The 19,805-nt window shown below is 40.7% G+C and overlaps 1 protein-coding gene across 5 annotated transcripts in view; it reads left to right on the top strand.

Annotated features, from left to right (window-relative positions):
- The window catches only part of UNC5D (unc-5 netrin receptor D), a 527,348-nt gene that overhangs the window by 15,525 nt on the left and 492,018 nt on the right, over positions 1 to 19,805 (top strand). The window lies entirely within an intron of this gene.

The raw sequence follows: 19,805 nt of genomic DNA, 5'->3' as shown, positions 1-19,805 counted from the left end.
ATGTGTGTGTATGTATATATAGAATTAATCCTTATTGAATCATTGGAATTGCTTTTTTTTTTTTTTACTTTATGGTATTTTCTGGTGACTTGAATTGAATTTTTTGTTCTCATGAACTAAAGTTTTAATTTTAATGTAATCAATGTTATCAATCATTTTATGGTTAGTTCTTTTGTGTCGTGCTTAGGAAATTCTTCCTAAATCTCATTAAATGTATTTAATATTTCTTCTGAATTTTATAATTTGATCTTTCATATTTGTACCTTTAATCCACCTAGAATAGATTTTACGTGTGTGTAAGAGTTTGAGTTAGGGATTTAATTTCATTCTTTTATGTGAACAACCAATTGTCCCAGGACCATTACCGAGGAATCCCCCTCCTTTCTCTAATGATTGGTGATGCCACCTTTGTAATGTAGGAGTTTCCTATATGCCTGGGAATTTGTTTTGTCTGGCATTAACTGTTTCCCAAAACAGTGCAGCGAACCTTTCTGGTTTATTTTCTACTGCCCTTTCAGGTACCCTCCACTCAACTGGACTCCATCCTCTGCTCCAAAACTGGCCCTGAATTTCCTTTGTCTTGCAGATTTTATACCTTTTAAAAATATATTTTATTTTTATTATTGACATTATTACAGATGTCCCCCATTTTCCTCCCCTTTACCCCCCTCACCCAGACCTGCTCCCTTGTGCTATTGTTTTTAGCATGCTTGTTTCTCTTTTTCTTCATATTGTATGTGAATTTTTGAAAGCAGCCATAGTGTTTTGCTCAGATTTGATACCCTTGGACAGAATATGATACCTTTTACTTAATAGATATTTGAGAAATCATTGACCTACATTGGGATTTGAAATTAAAGGGATCTTAGAAATTATTCAATCACATTATATTTTCCCACTTGTGATGATTGAGATGGGTATAGTTAAGTTCAATGCCCAGGATCATACGGCTTGGTGGGTCTCTGACTCTTTTTTTCTTGAGCTTATTCCAGAACACCTTTCATCATCCATTCCATAGGCAAAGGACGGAACTATCAGACACTGCCCAGAAGTATGAACAATATGACGATACTGGAAAGCAGGTGAAGAGAACACATATGTGACAGGTGCAAGATCCTTATCTTAGTTGAGTCCATTGCCAACAATGATGTTCATGTCACAACCAGATGATGGGCATTTTCCAAGTACACTGTGCTGACTCACGTCTCTGTGTCCTTGTCCATGCCCCTTGTTTAACAGAACTGTTTTTATGGACCACAATCCACGAATCTTCCCCACTGCTAAAGATTACTTTCTTCTTATTGAATGATACTAGAGGCCCGATGCATGAATTCTTGCACTGGTAGGGGCCCGTCTGCTGGGGTCCAACCCCAGTGGGTCCAGGGGTCCCCAAAGGTGTGGATGGAGTCGGCGAAGAAGGAATGACACGGAGACAGCGTTCAGTTGATCAGCAACCTAGCCAGGATCTCTAGCCCGGATCTCCAGCCAAGTTCTGGTCTGGATCTCCAGAGAGGTTCTGCTTAGGATCTCCAGTCAGGTTCTGTCACCAGGTTCTCCAGTCAGGTTCAGTCACCAGGTTCTAGTCAGGCTCTCCTGCCAATCTCCGCAGTCAGGTTCAGTCCAGGATCCCCTGCCATGCTCTCTTGCCAGGCTCCGCCTCCAGGCTCCGAGGCCAGTCCCTGTCCAGGATCCTCCGGCATGCTCTCTCCAGCGAAGTTCTTCTGTCTCTAGTTCTGTGTTCTAAATTCTGTCTCTTTCTGTCTTGTTACATCTGTATTTATACCAGTTGATTCAATCCTATCAATCTCTATTACAAAGGTTAGGGCGTTTCTTATCTCCATTCCAGGGAGTAAAGATTATGTAGCTGAAGCATGATTGTTCGTAGTTAAAGTGATTAATTACCCGCCTGGCACTTAGTTGAGGGGTTTTATTCCCTCCCTAACTTCAGGGGAAAATCCCTATCAGGGGGAACAACCTTTCTTGGAGAGGTGACCTTGGTTAAAACACAGCGCCAAGAAGGTGAGCAAACATATTAAGAACCGTATGCCATATATGCCAGGTCCCTTGAAACAGCAAGGATGGACCGGCTCCCGGCACCCGTCAGCCTGCCCCATGTGGGCCGATCGGGGGCGGGGCCAGGCGGAGTGAGGGGCCGCAGTTGTCCTGGCTGTTTCCAGTCATTCTGCCGTTCGGTTGCTGGACTTTTATTATATAGGATATTTGCATCCTTTGGCATCACTTCTGTTACTACATCAATCAGACAACATTTTAGCTTTTTTATAAGTTTCTGTCACTCTTGATTTTTACCACTTGAGGTCAGAGATACTTTTTTTGTATTGTGTCTCCTCAATACCACGCACAGAGCTATGTTTGCTGTAAGTTAGGTTTCCACAATATTCTAAATACAAATAACAAACAAAAAACCAACACCTTCAAGTGAGCTTATAAATATGTTCTGTTATTCCACCATTTAGGTGTTAATTTGTTTGGGTGAATTCATTGTGCTGCCCCCAACTTACTAAAATACAAAAGCCATGGAACTGATAACATACTTCCACAGTATTAGCAGCTATCACAGTCTAAATTAGCTAAAGAAATTGGTACATGTGTTTAAAGGTTTCATGTCTGAGAAAAAAGCATGCTAGGTTTCCAATCGAATGAGCTGTAGAGTTGGGAATTTGTGAAATCAGAAGAGGACTAAAGGGTCCTGGGTATTTGGATTTAGAGTCCAAAAAGGGTAATAGTTATAGGAAAAGGAATGGAGATAAGAGGGTTCCAGCTACCATTAACCTTGTAGCCTAATGAATGACCCTGGAAAACACATCATGAGATGATTACAACTTTGGAGTGAGCATTGTGAAGAAGTAGCATGGGATCTCTTAGATATAATCACTGAACCAGCAGGGCATACAGCAAGATTTGGGGGAGCTGGCATCCTCTACTCTGTAAATCATGCGTAGGCTAAATGGTTAGATCAGCACAACTAAGGGGATTTCTATTTGCATCTATTCCAAACAGCTTTTTGAGATAAAAGTGTGTGTTCTTTTCCCCCCGAATTGTAAAAACATTATGTGTTCATTGTAAGAAGTTTGAAAATATAGGAAAGTATTCAAGAAAATAGAAATCGCCGATAGATAATCCAAAAGCAACCACCTCAGGGGAGTTCTCCAGATAGAAGCCACGTTCCTTATGGTGCCTCTGTTAGTCTGCAGATCTCTGCTGGTCCTCCCCCCCCCCCCCCCCACCTTTGGGAAAGAGGAGCAACCAACCAGTTTCCCAAGTACTAAACCAAACACTTTAGTTCTGCTGTTCTTGGCTTTTCAGAATGTTCACGTCTTGGTAGCAAATTCTGAGTATCTCTGTTATATATCTTCAATGCTTTGGGTAGTGTGAAGAAACCACATATTGTTTATTTTTAAACAATTGGCCGGAGCTACTGGACACACCCTTTCAGTGCCTGTGGCCACTGGCAGCAGCCTGCTCAGAAGAGCATAGAGCAGTGCTTTGTGTTCACTGAGCTAACTGCAGAAGACACCCAGTCACTTTTTACCTCTCAGTATTTGGATGGCAATGAGTGGATTACTGCTTTGATATTCATAGTAGAGGTGTTTTTATTGTTTGTAACTCTCCCAAGACAACTTTGAAGGATGGTTTTCCTATTCCTGGTGTGTTTCCATATACAGCCGATCCTGGATCCTCGATTAACAGTATTCTGTTCAACCTCATTTCCTTATAATGTTGATGAGATGCCTTAGGAACTTAACTCTTGCTTATATCAATTAGCCTGTGTTAAAATTGGGTTCATTATACATCGTTTTGATTAATGTCTCAGAACTTATGGGTGACATTGAGGACTTACTTTACTGATTTTATCTCAATGAATAAATAAGACCTTGGCTAAGAGGAGCTTTCTTGACTATTGTAGACTTAGATAAATAGGGATACATTTACTTAAAATATTTATTACTTTTATTTGTACAGAGACTGTCTCCATTGTGGTAAATCTTTGTGTAGGCAAGAGCAATGACATCATTACATATGCTCAAATTATATTCTGTATTTTTTTGAGTTGGATAGAAACAAATAATTACATGGATTTTTCTTAGACAATTAGATTAATTAGTCTTTGTCAAATCTCCTTCCCACCTTCTCCTTACACTGATTTATTAATAAAATGAATCTGAAGTAAGATGTAGAAAAAATATGAAGACCACATTTTTGGGCAAGTTGTGACTTGCTGGGTTCTCAATTCATCCATCTCTCCATCACCACCATCCCTCCTAGCCAGAGTACTCACCTCCAAAATGAAAGCTTCTGCAACTCCTCACTACAAAAAATGTTTCCCTTTTGAGTGTAGATATGTAATGATATCAGAGTTTTGTAGCTGGTAGTCATCTATGTAGGGAGTTGAATGTTTGTCTATGTTTTCTCATAAAGCAGCTTAATGACAGAGACTTCCTGTTTTCTGAATTTTTGTATATTTGTTGTTTGGTACTTTTTAGTAATTCAAAGAATAAGTGACTAGATGAATGGATGAGGAATTACCTTCTTGCAATGATTATCTGTGTGTTAGCTGAGCTCTGTTGGATAATTATACATGAAAATGTGAATGTCTGCTATGTGCCACTCATTCTGTTAGAGGCTGATCATATATACATTTTAATTCCTACCACAACCCTACAAGGTGGGCCTTATTATCTATTTTATAAATAAGGAAATTAAAACTCAAATATACTTTCTTAAGTCCATACTTCCATTAAGTGGGAGAGTAAGTATTTGAGCACAGGTGAGTTTAGTTCCAAAACCTGTATTCCTTTTTAATATCACATCTGGGTGCCTTCCAGCCTTATAAAAAAGATACAAAGATTCACACAAGTGTCCAGGATTCTTTGGGTATAATACTCCTTTTAGACCCAGCTCTAGTTGGGTCCAAAGTAGCTTCCTCAGCCTTTTCTTAGTCACCAGGTATGTTAGGAGTTCCCTAAGCAAAAGTGAGTTGAATCCATCTTTTTGGGTTCTGCCTTTGACTCTTGTCTCTGGTATCAGCAGTTTATAGATTACAATTTATCCTTGTATGTAAATGACCTTGAACACCAATCCTGGTTTCCCGTTGGAACAGTGAGTGCAGAAATGATGGAATCTGGCTCTCTGGGGCCCTTGGCAAGCTCACTCTGCTGGCTGGTGACTGGGCCCTAGCTTGCATGTTCCTTGGTTTCAGGGCGTGTGTACATCCAGAGGAAAATTGCAACAGTAAGCCTTCTGCCATGGAGTTGGTGTATGACTGACTGACCTTGCTTTGGGCAAAGATTGTGCATGTGTCGATATACAAATAATAGTTGGAAATATTAATTATAGGTCAAATGATCGCCTCAGGTAAAATTAGTAACCTCCATTTGTTACTGGGATTTTATTGCTTGAGACTCATTAAGAGAATTAACCTCATTGGTGGCTGTTTGGGCAGGGGAATTAACGCATATTTAACATGTCCATGATAGTGCTAGCCAGATATCAGGGCCTTTTTTATTTAGTCCTCAAAGAGGGTGCAGAGAAGGAAATAAAATTGGCAAGCATTTAACTTTTCCTGGGTCATATGGATTGTAGGTGATGGATCTGGATATTTAAAAATATTCTTCCGAAAACATGTAATGGGTGTATTTAATGTATACATATATTTGAAAGATGCACTGTAGAATAGTAAAGAACACAGTCTCTATAATCAGATTATTTGAGTTAGAATTGAGTTTTTAGCACTTATTAGTTTTGTGACCTCGCTGTGTTTTAGTTTCCTTATTTGTCAACTGGGGATATGTAATGTTACCTCCAATATAGTGGTACTGTGAGGATTAAGTAAATTATACATGTAAAGTACTTAAAATAATTCTGATACATAATTTTTTGTCTATTACTACTACTCATGTGTTTGAGTGGCTGTGCTGGAAACAGGTCTAGAAGTAAAAGCTGCTGCCCCTGTCACGAAGGACCTCACAGTCTAGTGAGGGAGCTGCCAGAATAAACTTTACAAGGCGCCGTGGCAAACTCAGGGAGTGGGAGATCAGGCTGCTCTGGAAGCACAGCCAAGAGCCCCCAAATCTTGGAAGTCGGCGTTCACCCAGAGGAACCAATGACCAAGCTAGCTGAGTGATCGATTCTGAGTAGGAAGGTCTGGGAGTCAGAGGACACCCCAGGCAACATAAGTTAAGGGCAAGCAAGTCTCGGTCTCCTAGGAAATGCTCTTCCCTGGGCTGACTCTGCATTTTATAGAAGACAAAACTTTGTATCCCATGGAGAAAGGAAAAATACAGATGTCCTTAGGAGAGGTAACCGCTGGATTGCTCTGAGGTTTTAAGTTCTGAAATGCAATGCTTTCTGGAGTGTTCTTGACAATAGTGGGATGGGGAGGTGGAGAGAAGCAGCAGCTGAGACTGTGGACTTAAATACAAAACTGTGGACTTCTGCAAAAAAGGGGACCCGCACACCGAGGACAAGCTTCCGACAGGGCCAGCAGGTGTAGCAGGGACTGGCTGCAGGAAAGGATGGGAGGGGTAGGGAATGGACACGGGTTTCCCTATTTTCCCATACGGTCCAGAGTGGAAGTTCGCACCTGCTGGACAGGCATCATCATGAATGGTAGTTTGGAGAGGAGTCAGTTCCACTGGAAACAGACACCACCAGGATGTGAGCAGACACAGATGTCTTGCGTTTTGTTTCCCAGCCCTGGACTCCAGGGGCTGCAGATATAAATCTAGGTGCTGTAGCAACTCCCCCCGACACCGGTAGTTCATTTTTACCTTTACCGAGTGAACACTTGAGGCAGGCTGATTTACTTCTTTTCCTCCTCCCTGAAATAGAGAAGTGCTCTTTAGCACTTTTACCCTTTGAAAATATAAAAATCACTCAAGGGCGTTCATATTTTCAAAGGGCAGAAGCAACTTTAGCACAAGAGAGGAGTGCAAAAAGCTGACTGATCTTTTTTTTTTTTTTTAAAGTGATATAATGAAAATAAGTATCAGACATACCCTCCAGGCCTGTGTGTGTGGATGCTGGGAAAAATGAGGGTGAGGTGAGGAGGGGAGAAGGCAGAGAGGGATGCATATGTGGAGAATTAGAAGACTTTATCTGATGCTAGGGATTGACTTGATTTTTTTCCTTTTTAACTTACTGGAGAAGAGACAATCCTTATCATGTTCCCCCCCCAGCCTAAGCTAAGACACAAATAAGTGGTGTCTCTCAAGATTTTAATTGAGACAATGATTGCTTCCTTCTTTGGCATTGATTTGCCAAATCTCTGACCCCGAGAATGCAATCCGAAGCATCAGGAACTCGGCAGTGTTATTCCTGGATGGGTTTTGCCTTTGGAGTGACAGGTATAGTTATGTCTTCTCGGAAATACAGAGAGAACAGTTCACCTGTCAGGTGAGAAACAAATAACGGAGCTACCAGCCAGGCCTATTATCTGCCCCTTGCACCGCACCTGCACACCGCAGACACCTCCGGGGCGGTCCATCATCCGAAGGGGCCATATTTTACTCAATGAGGTGCTTACTACGAGCGGCTATAGAAATGATCTACTAACTCAGGCCTCGTTGGCAGTACTAGATGATGGCCCTCTGTGTGAGATGGGCTGTTTGCCTCCTCCCCAAAGCACATACAAGACTTATCTGCAGGTGGGATTTTACTTATTTATGTTTATTATTAAATATAAACGTGAACAATGGCATAGGGAGCTTTGTGGCAGTTGTGATTCTTAAATGCCATTTCCCAGAAATGGTGTCTTCTTTTGGCTACTCCAGGGATTACAGCATTAATCACCGGGCTGGGGAATGTCCCCAGACCTTGTTCCAAGAGGGCATGCAGGGCACTGCTGGTTGTGTCCAGAGGAGTTGGGCTGGGGTTTGATAGTAGACAACAAAGCCAATAAAGAACATCCTTGGCTATTTCAGTGACTCAGTGGCATAATAATGACTCTCCTTTTCTCTTTTCTCTCTCCCTTTTCCTTTTTCTAAGGTAGTGCACTGCTCTGGTCCGGAGACAGGGAGCATTTTCCAAGTGGTAAACTTACACTCTTCCTCGCATTTACAGCAGAGAAGTGATTAATTGTGAAACTACTGGAAGAGTTTATGATGATGCTTCAGATGGACATGCCCATCAAAGGGCCACTTAAAATTCATGCACAGTAGCAACAGGGAAAGAATACCCAAGACTCATAAATAAAGCAAACCTATCTTAATTTATTGCCAGTCCCTTCTCTACCCATTGAGCTATTCTGAACCCTGCACAATTGATGTTTCTTTCCTCCAGTTATTTCAGTAAAAAATGAAGTCTATTTTATGCCACACAAGCATACTAATAAACCAGTGTTTTGCTGCTTATAAAGGCAAACTGTCACCCGTTAAAATATGTAACTGTCATAGAAAGATAAAAAAGGATCATTTAATAATGATGAACAATGTGCATGTGGCATAAATAGAACCCTAAAAGTAAACAGCACTTTGTTATGCGAGAGCCAGCCAGAGCTATTCCTCAATGGAGGGCTCCCAGTGCTCATCTTTGTACTCTTCCTCTGAAGGGAAATCCAACTTGGCTTACAGTGATATGTGTGTGTGTGTGTGTGTGTGTGTGTGTGTGTGCGTGCGCGCGCGCGCGTGCGCGCACGCCTGCGTGCGTGCCACAGAGGCTCATTACTGGTTCAGAATATGAACTGTTGCTCTTATTAGGGAGGGGAAATTTTTCAGACATATTTTCTTAACGGATGAGGACAATCCTAAATTCTCTATGTAACTGTTTTCTAAAGCACTATAATAGGGAGTGTTTAGAAGTTCATTGTGCTGGTAGATTTGGGAAGGAGATTGTTTTAAGTCTACCAGTCCTAAGGCCCTGAACCTAACTGTCCCCTATACCTGGGCTCCTGAGCATTAAAGAGAAAAAACCAACATGATATAGAAAAATGTTAGTTACATGCAAACAAGTGGTTAGAATAAGATGGAACTTGGAGACACTGTAGAAAATAGGTCTACCTTTCATCTACCTTTCATCTAGCACCAATATTCCACCTTTGGGTGGAAATTACCTAAAAATCAGTACAGCGGTCTGGTAGGGTTAATTAAGCCCTTCAGCTGCGTGTGTGTGTGTGTGTGTGTGTGTGTGTGTTGGGAACCAAATATATCTCCACAAAGAGTATATCTGATGCTGCAAAATAAAGCCTGTGATAGCAAGAAATAATCATATTGTAGTTTCCTGGGTTTCTTGATCTCTTCTTATTAACTTACTAGAGGCCCAGTGCACGAATCTGTGCACCAGTGGGGTCCCTCAGCCTGGCCTGGGGGATCTGGCTGAAATCAGCTATCTGACAACCCACGAGGGGTCCCGGATTGCGAGAGGGAGCAGGCCAGGCCGAGGGGCCCCACTAGTGCATGATTGGAGCTGGGGAGGGACATGGGACATTGGCCAGCCAGGAAGGTACTGCAGGAGGGCTACAGGGTATGTCTGGCCCATCTCGCTCAGTCCCAATTGGCTGGACCCCAGCAGCAAGCTAACCTACCGGTCAGAGCATCTGCCCTCTGGTGGTCAATGCACGTCATAGCTACTGGTTGGCCAGTTGACTGTCTGACCCCTGGTGGTTAGTGCACATCATAGTGACTGGTTGACCAGTCAGTTGTCTGCCCCCAGTGGTCAGTACACATCATAGCTACTGGTCGACCGATCAACTCTCTGCCCCCTGGTGGTCAGTGCACATCATTGTGAGCGGTTGAGTGATCTTAGCATATCATTAGCATATTACACTTTGGTTGAATGGCCAACTGGTTGACTGGACACTTAGCATATTAAACTTTTATTGTATAGGATTATATAGAATACTAAGGCCTGGTGCATGAAATTCATGCACTTGAGGGATCCCTCAGCCTGGCCTGTGCCCTCTCACAGTCTGGGAGCCCTCGGAGGATGTCCAACTGATGGCTTAGGCCTGCTCCCCCAAACCCCCCTGGGAGCGGTGCTTCCCCTGTGGGAGCACACTGACCACCAGGGAGCAGCTCCTGCGTTGAGTGTCTGCCCCCTGGTGCGTGTCATAGTAACCAGTCATTCTGCTGTTTGGTCTATTTGCATATTAATTAGCCTTTATTATATGGGATAACTAACACCTCCAAGATTTCCTTCATGATGTAAGGGGAGAATTATAGGCAGTGGGACAAGGTTAAATTTGTGTACCTGCACACAAAATTTTAATGGTCATTTGGGACCTCTTTGGTTTTGGTGCAAGTAATAGGAGATTATAATGAAACTTTTTAAAAATAAATACTTCATTTGTAGCATGTTAAATTTCAGGGAATTAGAAATCTGGATAGTTACCACAACGAGAGCTTCTTCTTTTCTAGGGTCATTTCCTCCTCCTGTTTTCAGTTAGCATGTATTTACATTGACTAATGTCCTGGAAATGACAAATTATGGCCAATGGAGTCAATATTGAATGTTTCAAAGATTGTGTGAATATTTGCCCAATAGACCACCCTGGTTTCTGAAACATTTGGGCTTTTATATTAGGTTCCATTTGACACGATTTAAAAGCTTACTTAACAATAGAAAGAGGCATACCAGCTTTACAAAATCCTTTCTAAGCATAGTTAAATTTAAAGCATTGTATTCTGTAGGAAATGGATTTCCACCCAAATAAGAGGAGCTAAGATTGTATTGAAAGCATTAAGAAGGGCTTCATTGGGAAAACATAGTGAGCTAGTTTCTGGGACTGAGAATCACAGTTGCTTCTGTCCCAGTTCCAGCCCAGAATGTCCCCCTCACAGTGAAGATTTTTGATCTGGAAATTTCATTTCTCAGCAAAATGCTTACAATCATTATGTTGTTTGTCAAAGTGATTTATAGACATTGAAAAACAATCACTTTATAAATTCAAGATGGAATCCTGTAATATTAGGTACTAGAGCAAGATTTGGCTGCCTTCCTCTATCCCCTAGTAATTCATTTTCAGTACCAGAAATCTATTTCTAAAACCCTCATTTTTATTATTCCCCCAAATCGACAGCCGTTCTCTGTTGCCTTTAAGATGAAGTACCAGCTGCTTGCTAATGTAATTTGACCTCTCTCTACTCTTCGTTTCATTCCTCACCACCGTCCACCATGTGCTTTACACTCCAGCCACAGAAATGCATCATGAGCTTTTCACAGCTCTGCACCTTTGCAGATGCTTCTGTCCAAGATACAGATTTGTCTGACATGCCACCAGGCTGATGAACTCCTCCTTAGTCTTCTAAGCCCATTTCAAAGGTGTGTTCCAGTGGAAATTCTTTTGGTAAGTCCACTGAGCAGAGAATAAACCATTCCTCTCTGAAGCCAGTATTTAAAAGCTTGTATTAATTTGCAATTCATGGATTGCCTATTTCTGTAAGTGTGTACTAAACTTTAAGGGATTGTGTTTTATTTATCAGTATGTAGCACATTATAGACACTTAATAAATTAATATTTTTAAAATTAATAATGGACTTTTTCATTCAACCTAGTGGTGCTGAAATGTCACATCTGTGGCTTTGTATTAAAAAATTAATGACTTTAGGTTTTAAAAGTGCATTTGAATAATAAGCCTTGATAATGAATGGTAGTAGATTTAAGAATACAAACCACACAGGTCAACTCACCTTAGGGTTAAGAATTACATAGTTGATTTTTTTTTTTAGTTCCTCCCATCCTCCTGGATCATCCTCATTTGACCACTGATGTATCTGTGGCTGTCAACAAATTTTCTAGTTTGAACCTTTCTTATTTGACAAATGAGAGTAAATACTATTCTTTCCTACTGTACTGGATGCAAACCCCAATGGTATGAATTTGCCACAGGTTTATCTGAAAATAATGTCCACGTGTTTTTATTTATTTTTTTTTGCTTTTTCTTATGACTAGCTTTAATAATAACAACTATAATAAGCCTAACAGGCTGTCTTACTTAATTAGTTATTATGACAAATTAACAGACTGTGTATAATTATCGCCTAATAGTGGTTAGTGTGGTTTGGTATATTCTTCAAATTAAAAGTAAAACATTGTATCTGTCCACTCTTAAATCGTAAGATCTGAGGTAGAGCTCACTGTTCATTTTTATTTTTATGAACCTCTTAGCTTTGTACCAATCTCCAGCAGACACCTGCCTCATGGCCATTTAAAACAGTGGCTTATAACATACAGTAAATTTATAGGCAGTCATTGCTTATAGTTGCCAATTTGTGGGACTGTACTTGTGACTGCAATTAAAAAAATCTCTATCTCTTAACATTGGAATGTGCCTCTAAGGTACATTTTGGATATATTACTCTATTACTGGAAATGGCCTCCTGTCATTCCTCATCAGCAGAACACATCTGTTCGGGCTTGCTTTGTTTTTTAAAAAATATATACATATCAGAGAACTTGTATGCGTATGTGCATAACACATGGACATGGACAATAGGGTGGTGAAGGCCTGGGGCAGGGGCAGAGGTGGACTAGAAGGGGTCAATGGGAGAAAAAAGGAGATATATGTAATACTTTCAACAATAAAGGTTAAAAATATATGTCCTATATAATAAAAGCCTAATGGGCTAAGTTTCAGGTCATCTGGTCGTCCATTCAACCAATCAAAGCATAATATGCTAGTGATATGCTAAGGCTGCTCAACCACTCACTGCTCACTATGATGTGCACTTAATCACCAGGGGGCAGACAGTTGACTGTTCACCAGTCACTATGACGTGCACTGGCCACCAGGGGGCAGACATTCCGACCAGTAGGTTAGCTTGCTGCTGGGGTTCAGCTAATGAGGACTGGGCAGGAGGGGCCGGACACACCCTGGAGCCCTCCCATGGTCCCTCCCCAGCTGGCCAACCTCCCGCCCGTCCCTCCCCAGCCCTGATGGTGCACCAGTGGGGTCCCTCAGCCTGGCCTGCACCCTCTCACAATCCAGGACCCCTCAGGGGATGTTGGAGAGCCTGTTTTGGCCCTATGCCACAGGCTGGGCCGAGAGACCCACTGGTGCATCGATTTGTGCACCGGTCCTCTATTATACATACACAATAAACACAACTGACCTTTTAAGGGACATTAATGAATTCTGACTTGCACTTATATTTCAGGAAAGTAACCATCCTTAAAGAGAGTGTGAAAACAGGATTTCAAAGATTCTTTCATTCAATATATAACTGTGTTCAGCATCTATAATTGGCTAGACTTTGGTATAGGCACTGGGATAAGATGGACAAGTGTCTCCCTTCATGGGCCTTCCCTTTGAATGGATATGTTTAAAATAAGTTATAAAGTCGAAGAATAGCTTTATAGTTTTTGTGTAACAGTACTGTGCATAGAAATACTGTGGCAAGCACAAGAAGGATAAGGACGGAAGCTCTTTTCAGCTGCACGTGCAGTGTAGCCTTGGTAGGTGTAACACGTGGTCAGTCTACCCAACCCTGAAATAAAACTCCAGAACGCACAGCAGCAATGGCATGGAGTTAATGCTACGCTGTTTTTGAAATGGTTGAATTTTCAGAAGGAAAGTACGTTTGAATTGCTGAGTGTTTATGTAGCCCAAAGCAAAACTGAAAAAAAAAAGTTGAAAACGTAAATATTATAAAAAAAACAAAACAAACAACAACAACAACAACAAAATGTAAATATTACTTAAAGTATAAGTTCAGTGGTCTACCTGGAGAATATAATGTTTACTTCAATTTCTAAATGTTTTACTTTAAGTGACCGTCATAGGTTAGGGATGCAGGCTACATGCAGGACGTTGATATTGGAACACACTGGGAATCAGCTCTGGGGGACGTGCAGGGAGTAGGACTGGATGAGGGAGACATTGAAAGGCAACCCACCTGCATCAGAGGCCTAAGATGATTCCACTGTAGCTATGAAACTAGAATGGCCCTTTAGAGTGGTTCCAAATCGAGGCAAGTGCTTATGACTTTAAAAATACCCCATTGTTTTATTTTCTGCCCCCAGCAGTCACCACACCTGGCTTCCGTGGGGAGGGGGTGTTACTTTGAGTGAGGAATTAGCCCAGGGCTGGTGTCCAAACTGTACACCTGCATGCCTCCTAGCTCCCTGATGGATGCACAGGGCCTCTGAAGGAAGTACTAGCTCAAGATAGTTCAGTTTCTGCATGTGATTGCTATTTTCCTTCCAAAGCCAGGTATTCAGTAGGAGAAAAAGCAAGTACCATGTGAAAACCAATTGAAAACAGAAAATGAGGGAGGCAGCATCTCATCTTCCAAGGCTTAAAATTGTAGTGCCCTGTGGGTGCTAAGTGGTTAAGACTTGAACACTTATTAAGTTGTGTCCCCTACTTATATAAATGGTAGGTTAGGTGTATCTCTAATTTAAAGAGTGCATGCAAGGCTCCAAGAAGTGACCAAGTTTGAGGAACTCTTGCCTAGAGCGATTGTTGAAAGACAAGTGCTCAGCTAAAAGTTGTCAGTCATCACTGCTCCCAGCGGCTGGGGGGCATGCGCTCTTGTCCTGAAGATGAACCTGGATGCAGATGTGGACCCCGAGGAACCTGCAGAGAAGGGCTCCTGGTGCCATAAAGGGCTCACATTTTAAAAAAACAGAGCCTAGCAGCCATTTCTTTTTCGTTGGCAAAATGACTTAGGATATTGTTAAAAGTGTTTTAAATGTATCAATTCTCAAAGTCTCTTTTTAAATTAAAATACAATGAAATGGGAAAGTAAATCTGTAGTCCTTCTCTGTCACTATTCTCCCTCATTTTGCTTTCTGAATTTCCACCAAAGTTCTCTTCCTCTGTGTCCTGGTTTTGCTACCTCTGCTTTTTTCAAAGAACCTTGGGTTGAAGCATTCTAATATTTTGGAATAAAAGTTCAAAACGTAAGTGACCATCTGTTACAAATGAATTGGTGTTTCCTAACTTCAGGCAAAGTGTATTGGAAAAAAGTTGCATACATACAAAATAATCTCATGACAAATCAGTGTGGCAGATCTTGTCTTTCATATAAAAGAATGTGACCTGCTTTTCTCTTCTCTGGAGCAATATAATTGAAAATTGGTATCTGTTCAGAACAGTGATAAGGTGTAGAAGGGTAGAAGGGAAATAAATGGTGATGGATGGATACTGGACTTGGGGTGCTGAACACATGATACCATGTACAGATGATGTGTTATAGAATTGGGCACCTGAAACCTGTATAATTTTGTCAACCAGTGTCAATATAAAGCAAAAACAAAAACAAAAAAATAGAAAATCAGTAAATTAGATATGTTTCTTTTTATTTTTTTCACATTTCAGCTCTGTGAAGTGATGCTTATTTAATTTGTTTTCATTACTTTTGGAGTCCCTGTGATATTTTGACAAGAAACATGCACTTGGATATCTAATCTCCTTTTCACCAATTACTGTCTCTGTGATCTTGAGGAAGTCACTGTGCCACGGTTCCTCATCTGTAGAATGGGCATCATGAGACTTAAAATTGTATATAACAATTTGATTTGTCTCTAACTGCAGTTTTGTTTGTATGCCTTAAGTTTTATATATCTATACCTATCAGTCTATTTATATTCTAAGTAATTTGCATTTGTGGTTTTGAATTTTTTTTATAGCATCAAGTCCTTTTGTAAATGAAATAGCTTAAGATTTATAGGGGATTATGGAGAAGTGTATGGCCAAAGAAATAAGATCTGTGTGAATTCTGATTATATTTTTGGAAGGTGAGGTAAATAGAGATATAATAAGAGTTTCTTTGTTGTTTAATATAGGATCTTTTTTTTTTTCGTCAATGATTTATGGGAATTTAAAATAAAATTCTTATTTTTTAAAAAATTTATTTGCAGGCTATAAAGGCTTTAATGTATATCTATTTAATCACCCTCTCAATAAAGTTTTCAAAATTTCTGAATAAGTTGTCAGTATAGGGGGTTATAGTGATTCGTACCATAACAACATGGTGATGAGGGCAATAAGTTTGCCCTCTGAGTGTTGAATATTTACATGTAATAGATCAAATGTGAGATATATGGAAGGTATTTTTGTTTGCTTATTTTTTTGGGGGGGGGGTAAGAATTGTTTTGGGGGCAGCAATATTTAAGTGGAACCTGACTGGTTATATTAGCATAGCTGATCAATAACCCCTCAGCCCGTCCACAGACAAGTGATGCCAAGGGGCCCCACGTGACCTGGCAGTGCAAGCGCTTTCCAAGCCAGGGTGAGCCTTTTGCTGGTGGATTCAAACATTGTAAGCCATTGGTATGGCTGTACCCGGCTACTTTATGCTGGTGTCGTGAAAGTTCTGATGTATCCATCTTTCCACTTCTTAAATTCCATGCTCACGAAGAGTCTTCTGAGTTATGGTTTCATTTTCCATGTAGATCTGTATACAAGGAGAAGTGTGGTGAATTTTGCATGATATGATGCTATTGACAGTTACCTATCACTGTTAATTCAACATTGCATCTGGCCAGAGTGGCTCAGTTGGCTGAGTGTCATCTGGTGTACTGAAAGGTCGCTGGTTTGATTCCAGTTAGGGCACATGCCCAGATTAGGGGCTTGATCCCAGGTAGTGGATGTGTGGGAGGCAGCTGATTAATGTTTCTTTCTCACATCAATGTTTCTCTCTCCCTTACTCTCTCTCTAAAAAAAATGAATAATGTATTTCCACAAAAGGACTTTTAAAAAATAAATAAATTAGCGTTTTAACTATTAGTTTGTCTATTGGCAGGAATATATTTTTAGGTTAGTGTTTTACTGGCTAGTAAATGAATTGCATGTTTTTAGAGCATTTTCTCACTTAAGGAGAGTTTTCAATTATTTTTTCCTTTGATAATTCTTTTTTCCTATCTACTCTGGTCTCTGTTTGATGTTCCTATAATGCAGACTGTCCATCCTTTGCCTGCGTTCATTGTCAGTTAGCTTTTCTTTTTTAATCTTTATCACTTTATCCTTTTTTTGAGTCTTGGAGAAGCTTCTTTCTCAAGCTTTTTATTTAACTGATTTGATTTTTTTTCACGCTGCTGACTGCTCCTCTCTGCTTTTATTGTAGACTCTAATTATGTAGGCTGGGCTTTTCATTTCCCCCCTGTTCATGACTGCTTCTTTTCAGAGATGCAGTGACCCTTTGAGTTTTACTAAAAGAAAAATTTTAAAATAAATTCCCCTATATCTTGTCATAGTGATTTTTCTTAGGAAAAGAATCACTGGTTCTTCAAAATTTTGCTTATGTATGAAAAACTTCGCTATGCTTCTCAAAGATTGGCAATTGCAATGCGCTCTTTCAGAGATGGTATGGGATACTGTTCAAATTTGTTAGTCGTTAATGAGAGGAGAGGGGAAATTTTAGAGATTCGGCAGCTTGGGCAGGAGTGACCAGAACCAAAAGAAGTATCGCAGGCGGCTTGCCCTATTTGCCAGATTCTTCCTAGAGACTGTGGTTTTCAGGAAATAGTTGGACTGCTGCCTCCTTCCTTCACCTGGTTTGGGTCTTCTCATTCACAGCCAGGCGAGGCCATGCTCCATTCTTCATGCCCAATGGAAGCCAGGTTTAATCTGGCAGAATTCTGATGTCAGATCCCTGCTCAGAGTGTCCTCCAGCCCCTCACTTCCCCCAGATACACCAGGAAAGTCACACGTGCCTCACAACACACCCACACTCACCACCAGCCCTATTGCTGTTGCCTAATGGGTGTTAGCAAACTTAATTTCCTGGGATCATTTCTACAATCTTCCCAGGTATATACTTCCTTCACATTAAGATGTCTCCATCAGACCATGCTTTCCTTAATTTCATTCTATCTGCATTATACCTACAAAAAGTCCTTGAAGTATGGTGTGAATAATATAGGGTGTCCCCAAAAATGTACACATACTTTGATCAATTATTAATTCCAATGGGTTAAGTCTGAAAAGAAAGAAACATCAATTGAGCTGTTAAAGTGTGTATACATTTTTGGGGATGCCCTGTATAAGCAGATTATTTCTTACTTTATCTTATCTAGTTGTCAGTCATTTCAGTGGGTATCTGAATTAGGAGATGGAGTTTCATGTGTGCAAGTCTGTGAAGTAGTACCTAGAAGACTGTCTTTTAAAAACAATCCACTAATTGTTAAGTTTTGTGAAGTATGGTAAATCCCAGTTATTATCACCAGTAGTGAATGATTATCTGTCCTGAGAAAGATGCAGGATTTGTAGCCTTGACGAAGTTCAATTTCTGCGCTACCCCAGGCTCCCTGCTATGAACCTCAGCCCTGCTCTGTAGAGCTCTAACAAAATCTTGCCCTACTCAGGTACACTGAGGAAGACAGGGTGTTTGTTCTGAATCTAATGACGCTGTGTTGACTCAATGCCTATGTGCTCAGTTGTTTTGTCAATAGTGACTGGTGTTCACACCGGTGAGTTAAGGCACCATTAATATTCTGAGTGTTTATGAAAAAGGAAGGTAAGTAAAAAAATAAATAGTTGAAGCTTCACTCAGTTGTCCACCTATAACTTGGTGTGTTTGTATTTACAGTGGGCAGAGATGATGCTAGGCATAAGAAGCTATATAATGCTGAACTTTTAAACTATTCAAGAACACAAACATAATATAAATTTTATGTGGGTAGCAAATTGCTCCCAGGCTGACCGACTCTTTGCAATGAAGAGAAACATTGTCAGCATTGTGTTTTTGTTGTAGGTCACACTGGTGATTAATGAACACATCCCAAATGTAAAATAAGGAGGAATTAGTCCTCCATGGCCAGTTAATAAACGGGTCTCCCTTACCAGAGTAAGCCTCAGGGATGATGGTGGCTCTTCCCACCTTCATCTCTCCTACCTCCAAGCACTTATATAAATGCTCTGAAGTGACCTTGCTTTGCTTCAGAAAGACATTGGGGTGGAGAGCAACTCAGGCTATACTTGCCGTTGGCTCTCCCATGAGGAAAAGATCCTCAGCTTCCCATTACCTAAGAGAAAATTTGAGCCAAAACAGAAACAGAAGATAGAATCTATACACTTGGCCTTGTATAATCAAGAAAAAATCAGGATTCTGGGTACAGTTATGCTGGAAATCGAGCATTATGTTTTCAATCATGCAGTTACTTTGTATATAGCTAATATGTATGAAGAAGTGCTGCCTTTTCTTTATGAATGATTAAAAATTTATAAATGATCTCTAATTACTCCACAAAATGCCTGTGATAGAGGATCTTTTTGAAAAGATGGTAGAGAGGTCTTGGTATTTATGGTTTAATATTTAGTGAGAGAGTCCATTGTGTCCTGTGTTGTGTATCAGATCCAGAGTTGACCTTCTTAATGTTTTTCCTGCATCTGCATTGATCTGTGAAATTCCCAGTCTGTTGGGGTGGGGGTAGGGGGAGGGTTGTTAATATGAGGACACTGGGCTGACTCACCTGGAACACATCCTCTGTTTGGTGACTCTCTTTACCAGCTGTCAACCAGAATGGAGATCATACAGGCTTGGCAATATTTGCAATGCTCTTCGGCACTTCTTATAACAAATTATATCTTTAGAAATCTGCAAATTCTAATTTAGTACCACTCCTTCTTTCCATTCTCATTGCCACCTAGTTTTCTCCTGCCTATAAGACTGCATTTACTAGTACATGGACTTCTATCCTGGGTGCCTTCTCCCATCCATCCATTCTGTCCTCCATCATCAGATTAATCTCCCTAATGCTCCAGCCAAATATTGTCTCTCCCTTCTCAGGTCCCCTCTCTGCTTCCTCATTGCCTAACAAAGTTCCAAAATGATATTTATTTAAAGCACGTGTGTGCCTGTCTGCCAGTTCGTTATATGTCTCAGCTTGATTCTTTCTACTGTCAGTC

This window comes from Myotis daubentonii, chromosome 2, assembly GCF_963259705.1.
Source record: "Myotis daubentonii chromosome 2, mMyoDau2.1, whole genome shotgun sequence".
In the NCBI taxonomy this organism is placed as follows: Eukaryota; Metazoa; Chordata; class Mammalia; order Chiroptera; family Vespertilionidae; genus Myotis; species Myotis daubentonii.
This window is presented reverse-complemented; position numbering and strand designations above follow the sequence as displayed.